At 38.1% G+C, this 13,308-nt stretch overlaps 2 pseudogenes; one reads left to right on the top strand and one right to left on the bottom strand.

Annotated features, from left to right (window-relative positions):
* The first annotated feature begins 440 nt into the window (after positions 1-440).
* LOC149160395 (uncharacterized) lies at positions 441-1,328 on the top strand (annotated as a pseudogene).
* Positions 1,329-10,713: 9,385 nt separating this feature from the next.
* LOC149160394 (L-type lectin-domain containing receptor kinase IV.2 pseudogene) lies at positions 10,714-12,999 on the bottom strand (annotated as a pseudogene).
* Between the last annotated feature and the right edge of the window lie 309 nt (positions 13,000-13,308).

Genomic DNA, 13,308 nt, shown 5'->3' with positions numbered 1-13,308 from the left:
TTTGTAATCTCCTCTCCTTCTCATCCTCTTCTCCATTGCAAGAAGTAAGATTATAGATAAAGGCTATAAATGTAGGCAAAGACCCCAACTCCAAGCTCCCTTCTTCTTCTCTGCTAGATTCTTAAATCTATCACAAGGGACCTAGCAATTTACCCTTCTGTTTGAACATGAGGAAGTCTATCATAAGCTTCCAAAGATTTTAATAACAAGTACCAAAAGGCTGCTTGATTTTCTTTGGCTTATTAGTTAAGAAGTGACCTACATCAAGCACCTTATAGGTGATGGTTCTAATGGATAGCCAGGGCATATGTGAGCTGGGAGCTTTTGGTATTCTTGTTTTTTTTTGCAGTTTGTGTGGGGTTAAAATGAAGTTTGAGTGCTTATCATATAAAGGAATTATTATTGTGACTATGTGTGACTTTAGCTGAAATAGTGGCATGATGCAAGAAGAGAGGGTGTACTAGAGGAAAAAATAGATATGATGGATTTGTATCCTCCAAGGAAGTTTCTGGATCATTCACTAAAACCTTAGGAAGATCAGGCCATTCTCAAATGCCCTCAATGTGATTCGACCAACACCAAATTCTTCTACTACAATAATTATAGGCTAACTCAGCCTTACCATTTCTGCAAGACCTGCAGGCACTACTAGACCAAAGGTGGCTCTATGCGTAAAATTCCTATTGGTGGAGGTTATAGAAAGAACAACAAGAAAAAAAATAGCAACAACAACAATGGCAAGAGATCTAGTGGCAAAGCATGTAACTCAACGACAGGGAGAACTCATCTCTCACCTTTCCTAGTTGGAAGTCTCCAATGATTGCAAGTACTACAATGGTGATGGAAAGGAGCTAATTGGCATTACCTATCTAAACTCATTGAGGTAAGTGGATCATGAGGGCACATTTGCGGGTTGCAATATGAACTTTGGTGTCTACAGGATTTAGAAAAATGACCATCAGTCCTATGAGAGTTTCCATCCTTGCCACCTTTTGACATCTCTTCATTCTTTGTAAGGAAGTTTAATTTCGGGCTTAGATCAGGCACCCAATGTTTTCAATCAGGATTCCAACAAAGGAGATCTAGGTCTCGTGAAACAACATGTAGCTGGTGATGTCTCTTATAACAAATAAGCATACCATCCTTACATAAATATGTCACTTGATCAATCAGATGGGCACTCTAGATCCCCTCCGTAGCACAAGAGAAATAATATTACCGAAAACCCACCACAAGCATTAGTGTATAAAGGTGGGTATTGGAATGGTGGGGTTTGGTCAGATCTCTCCACTTTTGGGCTCTACAACATAAACCCTAATTCAATGTAGACTCTAGAGAGGTATGATTTGTTGTGAAGTTAACCCTAGGATTTGGATAAACCAAAAGACATTTCTCATCTCGTTAAATGTATATTCCACAACACAATTTGCAAAAGGATTTCACCAAAGATCATATCATAATTTTGAGTGCTCATATAATAACAGGTCAAGTGACATATCTTTTTCTCATATCCTATTAATACACTATCTCGTCTTGTTGGAATATAATGTTAGTTGTTTAGTGTGTTTATAACAATAATTCAATAGGATTCAACTCATGTATTAGAAGGATGGATTTGAAAATATGGCGAGTATTGTCTAGGTTTGTGCATGTCATTTCCTTTTATTAATCTTCTAGCAGCATAAGATTGATAATTTTTCTAAGATTTGTTGTTGAATTCTCTTCAAACTGTGCTACAAAATGGTAAAGGTGTTATTGTCAAAATTTTGGTAATGCATGATGTATTTGGGTGAAATGTCAAACTTTATTTTGTAAAGTGATATTCCATCTTGATCTCAATCCCTATTATGTAGTATGGGATAGTTCCAATCGTCTACAATGTGATTGTACACCATGTTGGAATCTTCCTGCAAACCTCAACGAAAAGGGAAATATGATTTTTCTTCATGGTTTTAGACTATTAGAATGCATTCCACATATGTATCCCACCAACAAACCAGATTGAATTTCTATTGTAGAAGGAAAAAATACTTGACAAGACCTTGACTTAGTTTAAATTTTTCTCTAGAAATATCTATCTCCGATAATCCTATCATACAAACCTCAAATTACGTTGTGGTGAAGATATACATGTACATTAATAATAACATTTTCTATGAATTTGTTTAACACTCAAAATAGAATCTACCTCAATTTTAGTCTAATTGATTTTATATAAGTGAGACATTGTAAATTATTCTCCCTCCATATCACATCAAACTGTTATGAAATCAGCTCACAAAAAGATAGAAAAGATAGATAAGTGCCTTAGAACTTAGCCTCTTCGAGGGGGCAGCCTCCTTTACATTACACAAATGAACAATTCTTGGATGACTCAAATGACAAAACCTCCTTTCTATATATAGGAGTCCAAGGGGTTACAATATAACCAATCTAACCTAACAATAATAATATAAAGGCACAAAGATAACAATAGTGGGATTCTATGGGGCACAATAATAATAATATGGGGACAATAGGGGCACAACAATAACAAAAAGGGATACAACGACAATAGTAATGGGAGAATCACTAGTGTTATAGGGACCTAACATGCCCTTATCCTTGAAAAAGGTGTTGTCCTCAACACTTGAGTAGTTTTCGATGCTTCTGTATAAAATTCTTATCCTCCCATGTGGAATCTTCAATGGGTAAGTTCTTCCACTTGATGAGATACTCTGAAATTGATCGATTTCGTAGTTTTCAAGTTCTTGTTTCTTTGACTGCTTCAGGTTCCAATATGATTTTTCCTTCCTCATCAAGTTCTGGAAATAATGTTTGAACTAGAATCTTGTCACCTAAGGCCTGATCTTTGGAGGAACACATTGGAATCAAATTAATAGCATGATCATAATCACGAATAGGTGGGAGGCCTTTGGGAGTCTCAAATACCTTGGAATGGTTGTCCAGGACTTTCTGGAGATCTAGAGAAATGGATGATTTCGATGTGGGAACCTCTAGTGAACATAATTGTGCAATTATGACTCGTTGTTCTTTCTTTAGAAGCTTTGTCATTCTGTTAGAGCTGATTATCTTTCCTGGTTTCCCTGCGATACCCCTTAATTCAAATTCCTTTCCTTCTAAAGAGAATTTCATGGAAAGTTCTTGAAAATTAAAAGCTATTGTACCGAAAGATTGTAGCCATTAGACTCCTTGTACAACATCAGCACCACCCATTGGAATGGAAAGCATTGGGCTATTCAATACATATTCTCCCATGGATAGCTTGATATTATGGAACTTTCCTGAGCAATTTATGGTTCCTCCACTTGCAACCATCACTTGACACTCTGTTGCTGGATATAGGAAGCAATTCAATTCCTTGAATATCTTACAATGAATAAAATTATGGGTACTTCTCGAATCAATCAACACTATTACATTTTTCTTCTTGATATGCCCTTCTACCTTAATAGTTTGAGGAGTGGTAATTCCAGCCAATGCATTACAAGATATGGTCGAATTCATTTCTTCTTTTTCTAGGGTTGTTCCCTGGTGTATATCCTCTTCTTTTGATGTTTCCTGGTCCTTTTCTTCCTCCTCTTCACAATCTATGTAAAATAATTTCTTCTCGATACACTTATGACCTTTAGTGTATTTGCTATCACAACTGTAACAAAGCCCTTTTTCTCTTTTTTCTTCCAATTGTTGTGGTGTTAACCTTGTAGGTTTTGGATGGCTAGGGGTAGCAACACTTCCATATTTATGATTGTGAGTGGTAGGCTTCCTTGTTGCCACAATTTTTATTTCCATATTTCTTTCCAACCTAAATGCCTTCTCCAATGAATCTGGTTCCCAAAGGCGAACCTCATGTTGGATGTTATCTTTTAAAGTCCCTATGAACACATCAATCCTATGCTCCTCTGGAATATATTTTACCCTTATATTCAATTTTTGGAAGTCCTCAATGTGCTCCATCATTGAACCCTTTTGTTTGAGATTTATCAATTGGCTAAAAAAAGTGTTTCTTTTTACATCCTCATAATGTGCTATCATTTCATCTATAAAAATAGTCCAAGTGACAATTTGTTTATGAGAGCAAGCCATCAATACCATACAAACCAATTTGGTTCCAAATATAAAGTTGCAACGTACCTTTTGTGTGTTTTGCACATTATGGAGATCGAAAAATTGCTCTATCTGTAGTATACATGTTCCGGGATCCTTGCCATCAAACTTCCTCATATCGATCTTTGAAACATGGTGGTTCTTCAATCCAACATTAGAGTCTATGGAATCATGATTAATATTTATTTTGTTCTCATCACGAGTTTCCTTTACTACCCTTTTGCCATTGGTAATCATTTCTTGTAGAAACTTTGTCAAATTTGTCTTCGAAACTGTCTTCAAATTTTCCATGCCTTTCTTTAAATCATCCATCTTAACTTCCATGCCATCCATCTTAGCTTCTACGTCTTTCTTTAAACCATCCATCTTAGCTTCTATTAGATTTTGTGCAAGTGAAATTTGTTGCACTTGGTCTCGTAATTTTGATCTCATGTTGCATGTCTTCCTCTTCTTCATGAGTCATGCTAGAGCTTTCAGGTTTCTTACTATGTTTTTCAATTTTCTTTCTTCGGGGCATCAATTACCGATAATAATGCTTCACTATGCCCTTTGAATTCCTTCAAACTAATTTTTCAAACCAAGCTTATGCAAAAAAAATTTAAAAACTACAGACCCTTTTTCACTTTGTAGGAGCTCGATATTGAATATAATGTATCTCTATAATTTTGGATCTCCAAGGTCTGAAATTTCTTCCTGTGGTAACCCTTTGAGTAATATTTCTAACCCCGCAAGTCTGATCAAGATTGGATTCTCCAATGAAGAGTTATGCCAAATCTCCCACGATGACCTAAGTATAGACTGGTTCAGTAGAGCGAACTTGTACGACATGCCGCGGGTCACTGTTTCAACCTTAGGTTCTAAAAATGATACCCAAACAACTACAGTCTATCCTCTTTCTGTAACTTCTTACGAAAATTCAATCTGATGCTCAGAGCGAAAGTTATGACGATTTTCCCAAGGTGACCTGTTTGGAATGTAATTCGGGGGTCTGCAAAAACCCTAACTTCCTCAAATTATATCTCCAAAAATATAGCGAGACAGGATCTGAAATTCGGAGCCGAGGTTCAGAATGATTTCTTCTCAAATGGGTTTGTTTTCTTAGCTTATAAAACTTCGTAGCGAAAGAGTTATAGTGAAAAATCCATGATGACCTATTTTAGATGAAATTCTGGAGCTTGAAAAAACCTTAACTTCCTGAGATCATATCTCCAAAAATGTAGCAAGACAAGATATGAAATTCAGACTTGAAGTTCAGTGAGATTTCGTATCAAAAGGGTTTTATTTTTAGCCTCTGAAATGTCACAGAAAAAAATTTATATTGATCATTCCATGATGACCTGTTTGGAGCAGCGAAACCCTAGAATCCAAAGCTCTGATACCAAATGTTATGAAACAAGCTCACAAAAAGATAGAAAAGATAGTTCAATGCCTTAGATTCAGCCTATTCAAGGGGGAAGCCTCCTATACATTACAAAAATGAAAAATTATTGGATGATTCAAATGACAAAACCTCCTTTCTATATATAAGAGTCCAAGGGGTCACAATATAACCAAGCTGACCTAACAATAATAATATAAAGGCACAAAAATAACAATAGTGGGATTCTATGGGGCACAATAATAATAATATAGGGACAATATGGGCACAACAATAACAATAAGGGATACAACGACAATAGTAATGGGGGAATCACTAGTATTATAGGGACCTAACACAAACTTAATCTAACCACCTTGGAGGGGGCATGAAAGTTCAATGGCTGATTAAAAGTTCATGATTCGAAAAGCATTAAAAAGGGAAACCTTTGAAATATTAAGGTCAATGCAGTGGTTGGATATCACTAACTATATCAAATTTCTTGCACAAAAGTTATTAAAAATGGAAAATAATAGTTTTGCACATGAAGGTTGATGTAGTGTTTGGAAACTAACTATGCAAAAAATTCATTAAAAATGTCAAGTCTAAGACATAAAAGGTCAATGCGGTGGTTGAAAATTCCCTAATCACTATGGTTAATATATTGCATAGAAATGTTGGCAAATGTTGTAGCCAATAGATCTAAGGATATAGTACCTAAGGTCTCTGGGCATGTCCAGATGGTATTTGTTAAAAAAATTGTTTATTCTTAACAATACGATAAGCTTACTAGTATTCGTCACAAATTTGTTTGATGACCTTGTTTAAGCCTGTCACTATCTCAGGGATTTCATTTTGGTCATGTTAGTATGGATCGTGTTTGGAAGTAAGTTATGAAAATAGTCAAGGTCTTGTTTAGAGACATTGTAGCTAGATTTTGTATCAATGAGACTTTCTTCCATAAATAGTGTCGTCAAAATCCTCTTTGCTATGCTTTCACTGTATATCTCCTTAATTATCCCACATTCAGTATATTAGGTACACATATTCGAGGGGTTTTCCATGTTGTTACCAGTTACATGACTTACACAAGTTTCTAGTCCATTGTCATTAGCCAAAGATAGTTCACATTGGAAATATTTCTGGAACTTATAAAAGTTGGTGGCTGCATAAGTGTTGCCATTGGTAAAATCAAAATGTCACTACAAATTGAAATATCAAACTACCTCATTTGGGTTGATTACACAATAGGTCTCATTAGTAAAATAGAAGTGTCCCTACAAAACTAAATGGTCATGTAATAAAAAAGCTTCATGCATTTAGGCATGTATTTGTTTTCTACATATAAATCACTCTACACATAGGAAGTAGATGTGATGTTTATCCATTGATTTACATTGTCCTTCAATGAATTCGCTATGCAGGGGTTTTTCATCCTCACTGTTGATTGTATTTGTGATTTTATAGTTGTTTTTTGTTGCTAAGGTAGATAAGTTAGTTATGGTTGGCTTGGTCTTCATAAAATCTAAATCATATGCTATATATATGTTTTCAATTAGAAGCTCAAGTTCACCTTTTGTGTTCTTTCAACTATTTTTTTCTTCTAATTTGTCAATGTATAAAAGTAAGAGGTTATTTAGGGAAAAAATAAATCCCATGATGTCCACGTAATAAATCGTCATGTAGAAAAACATAACATAATTCTTCTTCATTAATATAATGGTATATTTCATATTATTGATTTTTCTCTTTTCTAATGGAGAATAACACATTTCTTTAAAGGGTGCTAGCTCAACTGGAAGAGCACCTGTCTCACAAGTGGGAGGTTGGTGGTTCAATTCCATCATGTTATAACATGAATTAATCACTAAAGAAACAAAAATATTCACATTATATATTTTGTTTGCAAAGAGAGTTTTTTATTGTCTATAGAGAGATAATATCTGGGATTAAAGACATATCATCTCTATAGAGTCAATAATTAAGATTAGATACATATTGTCTTATAGAGCTAATATGTCTTTAAATGTAGCTATAGTCTCCTTAGAGACAAAAATAAATTTTCTCTTAAGAGACAATAATATTTGTGTTTTATATTGTCTTTATAGAGACATTTTTTGAAGACAATAATTTGAGACACTCACTTAAAGACAATATTTAAGATAGTTTACAAGTTTTTTTGTCTCAAGTTGAGGCAATTTACTCAAAAAATTTTGAAAATATTGTCTTAAAACCCACATCTATGTAGTAATGAATCAATGCTCTATTCGTAACACCCATGTCAACAATGCCACTCGAGAATGGATTCCTAATATAGGAACCTCCTCTCGGTCCCAATTTTCATGGTATACATAAGTTGTAAATGTATATTGGTACAAAAAGATATTCATGGGGTGCATGCTCACATATAAAGCTAAATCCCATAAAGAAATTGTAATATAAATTTTAGAGTTAGAGGATAAAATCCACTGCATTGATTGTAAGCATTCTAGCCAAGATATCACCGACATCACCTTCTCCTCAGATGACGAAGGTGATCATTAGTTGCATATACATAGGGATCCTCCTCACTATCTATCATGCTCCATTATAATTTTATTTATGCAGTAGGTGATATATTTTTTTTAGTTATGTCGTATTATAAAAAGGGTTGGCACAACCAACCTATTTATAACAATTTCTGTCTAAAGGATGCTATGATCCGTAGAGGTATTAATAAACAAAAAAAATTGAATGTGTGCTATCGTTATGGTTTCTCTTTGGGAAAACTAATAGTAATCTATATTTGATTATGTAATTTCCTTTCAAAATAATGCAAAGTGCCCAACCTTACAAAAAAAAATAAAATTAATGGAATTTTTATTCATATAATTTTAATTAATTTTTTATATTTTGAAATTAAATTTTAATGAATATTGATTTATTATTTACTAATACATTATTACAAAAATTCTCTAATATTTACTTTTATTTTCCAAAGCTACAAATTTGTGATCTTCAAGGTTGTGATCTTCAAGGAAATCTATTTAGTACAAAATTATTTCACTCTATATGATACTCTCTTTCAAATATAAATATACTTCATTTCCTTTTACAATATAGTAACTATATTAATCCTGGATACAATCTCACCTTCCTCTTCCATTGGACGATGATGAGCCACCGCCATCTACCTTCATTTTTCCTTCTTAGTTTAGATAGTTGGTAGCATGTTATAAACCTTAACACATGCACCACGATCCAAGTTTATTGAAGGTAGTATTGTGCTTTTGTTTTTCATGTAGGCTATTTCCTTCCCATTTGAATGATGAATTCATGTGTCCTTTATCTCCTCACTTTCTTATTAGGACGTTTGACTTGGAGACTATTTCAAACAACATGAAGTATTAAGCTCTTATGGATTTGAGCTTACTACTTTCTTTGAAATAATAGTTTTTTGCTCGGCAAGATTAACTACTGTTCTATTAATATGTACATATAACTTTACAATCTGAGAGACTATTGACCCAAGGCCTACAACGGCTCATGGGTGGCCTTTTCAAACAAGCACATTCGCCGCGCAGGGCCTTGCTACCAGAGAGATCAAAACACAAAAAACTGACAGTTTCCATAGTGACTCCATAACTGCCCGCGCAGGGGCCTTTCCAAACAAACCTACTCCCCAACCTACAGTGGAACCTGAAGACCAAAACATGAACAAACCAAGAACCAGGCAATTACCAAGGATTTGCGCCCAACAGAAAGTTAAATCCCCACTGCCGTGAAGGAGACCGCATACAAAACTTGTCGGAAACAAAACATAGACAATATTGTGACCCAGGAAATTGTAATTTTTCTTACCCCACGGCCTGACACAGAACCCCCCGCCAGGGCTATACCTCTGGCTCTTCTTCCATGGCTGACGAAGAAGGCACATGTTCCGGCTGCTCGATAGCTCGAGATTGGGGAGTGTATTGAGAGCGGTCCGACCCAGAATTGCTCTCCTCATTCGCTGCCTCCTCCACTGGGAGCTGCCCTCGACTGCTTGCTGAGCCCTCCTCTTCAGTAGACTGCTCCCCCATTGGGCGTTTGCCTTTGCTCTGCACAGCATTGTCTTCCGCCAGGACCAAAGACGATCCCTCTGCGTTCTCCTCCTCAGCTTGGGTGAACAGCACAGAGATATGGGCGTTGATGCCTGGATTATCCTCAGAACTACCCAAAGTAAATATAACAGAACCAAATGCAGGTAACTTGTGCTTCCCTCCGCTTGAGCTGCCCACTTCCATGACTTGACTGGGCTGGATAGGGGTGGCTCCCATCCTCCGGTGGCAATAACAACAACAACAGTGATGGTGAATGTCAGCAGCTGGAGGTCGAGAGGATTCTCCACGCCAGGTCCCTCTCCGACAGGGCATTCTCTCCCGCAACATGACAGCCACCAAACTTTGGTTTCTTTCCCCAGCCGACGAGAACCAGCTATGGAGCTGCGCCTTCCCCACAGCAAACGCTTCCCAGTTTGGGACCAAGCAACTCTTATATAGGCTAAAGACTGGTACGAGGAACGCAAGCGAGAATTGGAACGCGGCCCAACTCTCCACCTCCTGCTCTTCACACAGACTCTCACCACACTGCAAATTCCTATTACCAAAATGAGCGCCCTTCTCCAGGCCTTCCTCATTCTTAAACCGTTCTCCATAACCTATGAAATGACCAGCCATGAATGCCTTCCGCAGGATAGTAATTCCCTCCCTTTGCTCCATTAAGACTGCTCAAGGCCGCTTCAGACGAGGGGTACTGGCGGCGTATAACTTTTAATGGAGGAGCTTCATCACGTGGCGGCCCATGGCTGTCATGTGGCGCGCCATTGAATGTCAAGCAGCCACCCGCATCCGAGGTTCTTTGAAATAATAGTTGCCATTATTATATATTCAATTTTTTATAAACCTCGAAATATTAGTTCGTTTTGATAATTTAAAATATTATAAAAAATATTTATAGAATATAAATATAAAAATGTATATATATATATATATATATATATGAGAAATATTATATATATGTTATTATATAAACCTAATAACGTTTATTTAAAACGAAGCCTTTCCAAGGAGCAATAAATTTATATAAATGTTTATAATATATTAAATCTAATAATTAAAATAAAAAATAAGTTGAAAATCATTTGGAAAAACATTAAGTAAGATGCAGAAAGAAAGCTTATGAAATATTTATTTACATAGAAAGTATTTTATAATGCTAGTAAAGTCTGCATATGGCTTAACGGTGCAATATATCCTGGAACAAAGTAAATAAGAGCATTGTATCGCTGCGTCAGAGATAAGCCTTCCATCCCCATCACCGGTTTAAGAAGGTCTGCAGGGGCGCGCAATGGATGAATTTTCAGTATTGCTCGTAGAACCTGTCAACCTTGCGAAAGCTTCCTGGTGATTAAACCTATTGATTTGACCCTTCTCGAAAGATGGAGCGTTATCGGAAGTCGAAGCGACTATTTCTTCTGAAAGGCTTCTGCTAGACGTACTCCCCCAAAACTTATCGGTGCTGTTTCTAAAGAGGCCCCTGGGATAACGTCCCATTTTAGTCACGTTAAAAGAAGGCCTGCGGATGTCAGGAAGAGGAGCTTCGCCTTCCAGTATTTGGCAAACATGGCGGATGCCCAGCCTGCTCTCCGGCTCAACGTGAGAACACAACAACCCCAACTTCAACACCACCTCCATCTCGCACACATCATATCCGTCCTTATCCAGCTTTGGATCCGATGCCTCCAGCAGCCTCCCCTCTGTGTAAAGTCCCCACACCCACTCCACCAAAATCATCTGCTCGGCACCCTTCAACAGATCAACAGGCCTCCTCCCGCAAGCCACCTCCAACAGCAAAACCCCGAAGCTGAACACGTCCGAGCTCGGCGTAGCCTTCCCCGTGTGTAGCAGCTCCGGCGCTATGTACCCCAATGTTCCTACAACATGAGTCGTCTGCGGATTCCCATTGTGGTCGTACAGTCGAGCCAGACCAAAGTCTCCCAGCCGCCCATTGAACTCCGAATCCAGCAGTACGTTGCTCGACTTGATGTCTCTGTGGATGATCCTCTTCTCCCATTGATCGTGCAGATACAGCAACCCAGCGGCGACGCCCTTCAGAATCACGTACCGCCGATGCCACGGCAGGACTGTTGTTGGATTCCCGTAGATGAATTTATCCATGCTGCCGTTGGGCATGTAGTCATAAATGATGAAAAGCTGTGTATGCATTCGGCACCAACCCCGGAGATGAACCAGGTTTCGGTGCTCTAGGCGACCCATGCTCGATATCTCTGAAATGAAACCCTTCATTCCCTCCGTAACCTCCTTATTTAGGCATTTCACGGCGACCTCTTTGCCGCTGTTGGGAAGAACGCCCTTGTAGACTTTGCCAAATCCCCCTTCCCCCAAAACGTTTTCTTGCCGGAAGTTGCTCGTGGCGATGCTCAGTTCCTTGTAAGTGAATCTATGGGGCCAGTACTCCATCTCCCATTCTTCGATCGTTTTTCCAAACTTCTCTTTAATCAAAAACACGGCTGCAACAGCCAGCGCGAAGAGCAGAGTGGCCACGGTGATGCCGGATATGAATCCCCGGCCCGGGTGTTTGGAATACATGTTCGCAAAAGAAGGGAGACGCGATAGATTGAGGAGCGGCGCCATGCCTTGAGTAGTGAAGCTCCACGCGAGAACGTAATGGTTTTCCCTGACGGACGCGGTGCTCGCTGTAAAGCCAACGAACATCTTCTCTTGCAAAACGTCGCTAAGATTGATTTTCAAAGATATCAGAGGCTTCTGCGGTCTGGGCGAGCCGGCCAACATGATTGTAACGTTGAGGCGACTTTGAGAATGGTTGTAATCGATCCAGGCTTGTATGTTCTGTCCACTCTTGAGGCTAAATCCATGGAAGCTGTCCTCCCCATTCCAATATCCGGCCTTCTTGGTCTCCACTGAGATGAGGCTGTTGATATTTACACCCACGTGGTTGTCGTCGGGGTCATTGAATTCCACACTTCTGATCGTGTCGAACTCCACTGCGAATAGATGATTGTATGGCTGCCCGTTGCTGGTGAGGTTAAGCAAGCCCAGATACTGCTCCGCCGCAGCGCCGATGGGAATTCTGTGTGGCATGATGATGAAGGCAAATCCCTGTCCGGCTTCAGCAGAGGGAGGCTTCACCATGGAAAAAACGAAGGTAGTGCTAAAGGAGGAAAGTGTCCCGTTGGTTTTCATCTGCACGGGAACTGAATAAAGCGCGCGGCCGAGCATGAACTGTGACTGGTTTGTGAGGACGAGCACAGATTTGGAGCGAATGATTGAAGCCTCCTCTTCCAAGATCAGGTGGGTTCCATTAAAGCCGTCGAAGATGAAAGTGGTTTGTGAATGATCATCATTGACCTGTGCAGGAATAAGTGTTAGGAAGAGAGAGGTGAAGGTTATCAGGAGGAGGCTGGGCCGTGGTCTTAGCATCATTGATCGTTTCTCTGGGTGGAGCTAAATTGCTTCTTGAAAAGAATACATAGATGACGGATATCTAAAGCTGCACAGAGACCTTAAAAAGCCGCATTCAAATCTTTGAAAAGGACTTCGGTGTTGTGGCATTTAATAAGTATATGGTTGATATTTAATAGGAATTTAAAATCTTAAAGTAATTGTATAAAATACAACGCCAAAGATAGACGGTATTAAATTCAATAAATATAATTCACGTCGTTTACATTTATATTGGATTTTTTTTTTTTTTTTTTTTAATATAGTTAAAATAAAAAGGAAACAAGTGTATTTTAGATTTGAGAATATCAAGTAGAGAAAATTAATTTTCTAATAAATATT

The sequence above is a fragment of the Pinus tabuliformis genome, chromosome 5_2 (assembly GCF_031772625.1).
Source record: "Pinus tabuliformis cultivar Carrire ecotype Pingquan chromosome 5_2, CPIR1, whole genome shotgun sequence".
Lineage (NCBI taxonomy): Eukaryota > Viridiplantae > Streptophyta > Pinopsida > Pinales > Pinaceae > Pinus > Pinus tabuliformis.
This window is presented reverse-complemented; position numbering and strand designations above follow the sequence as displayed.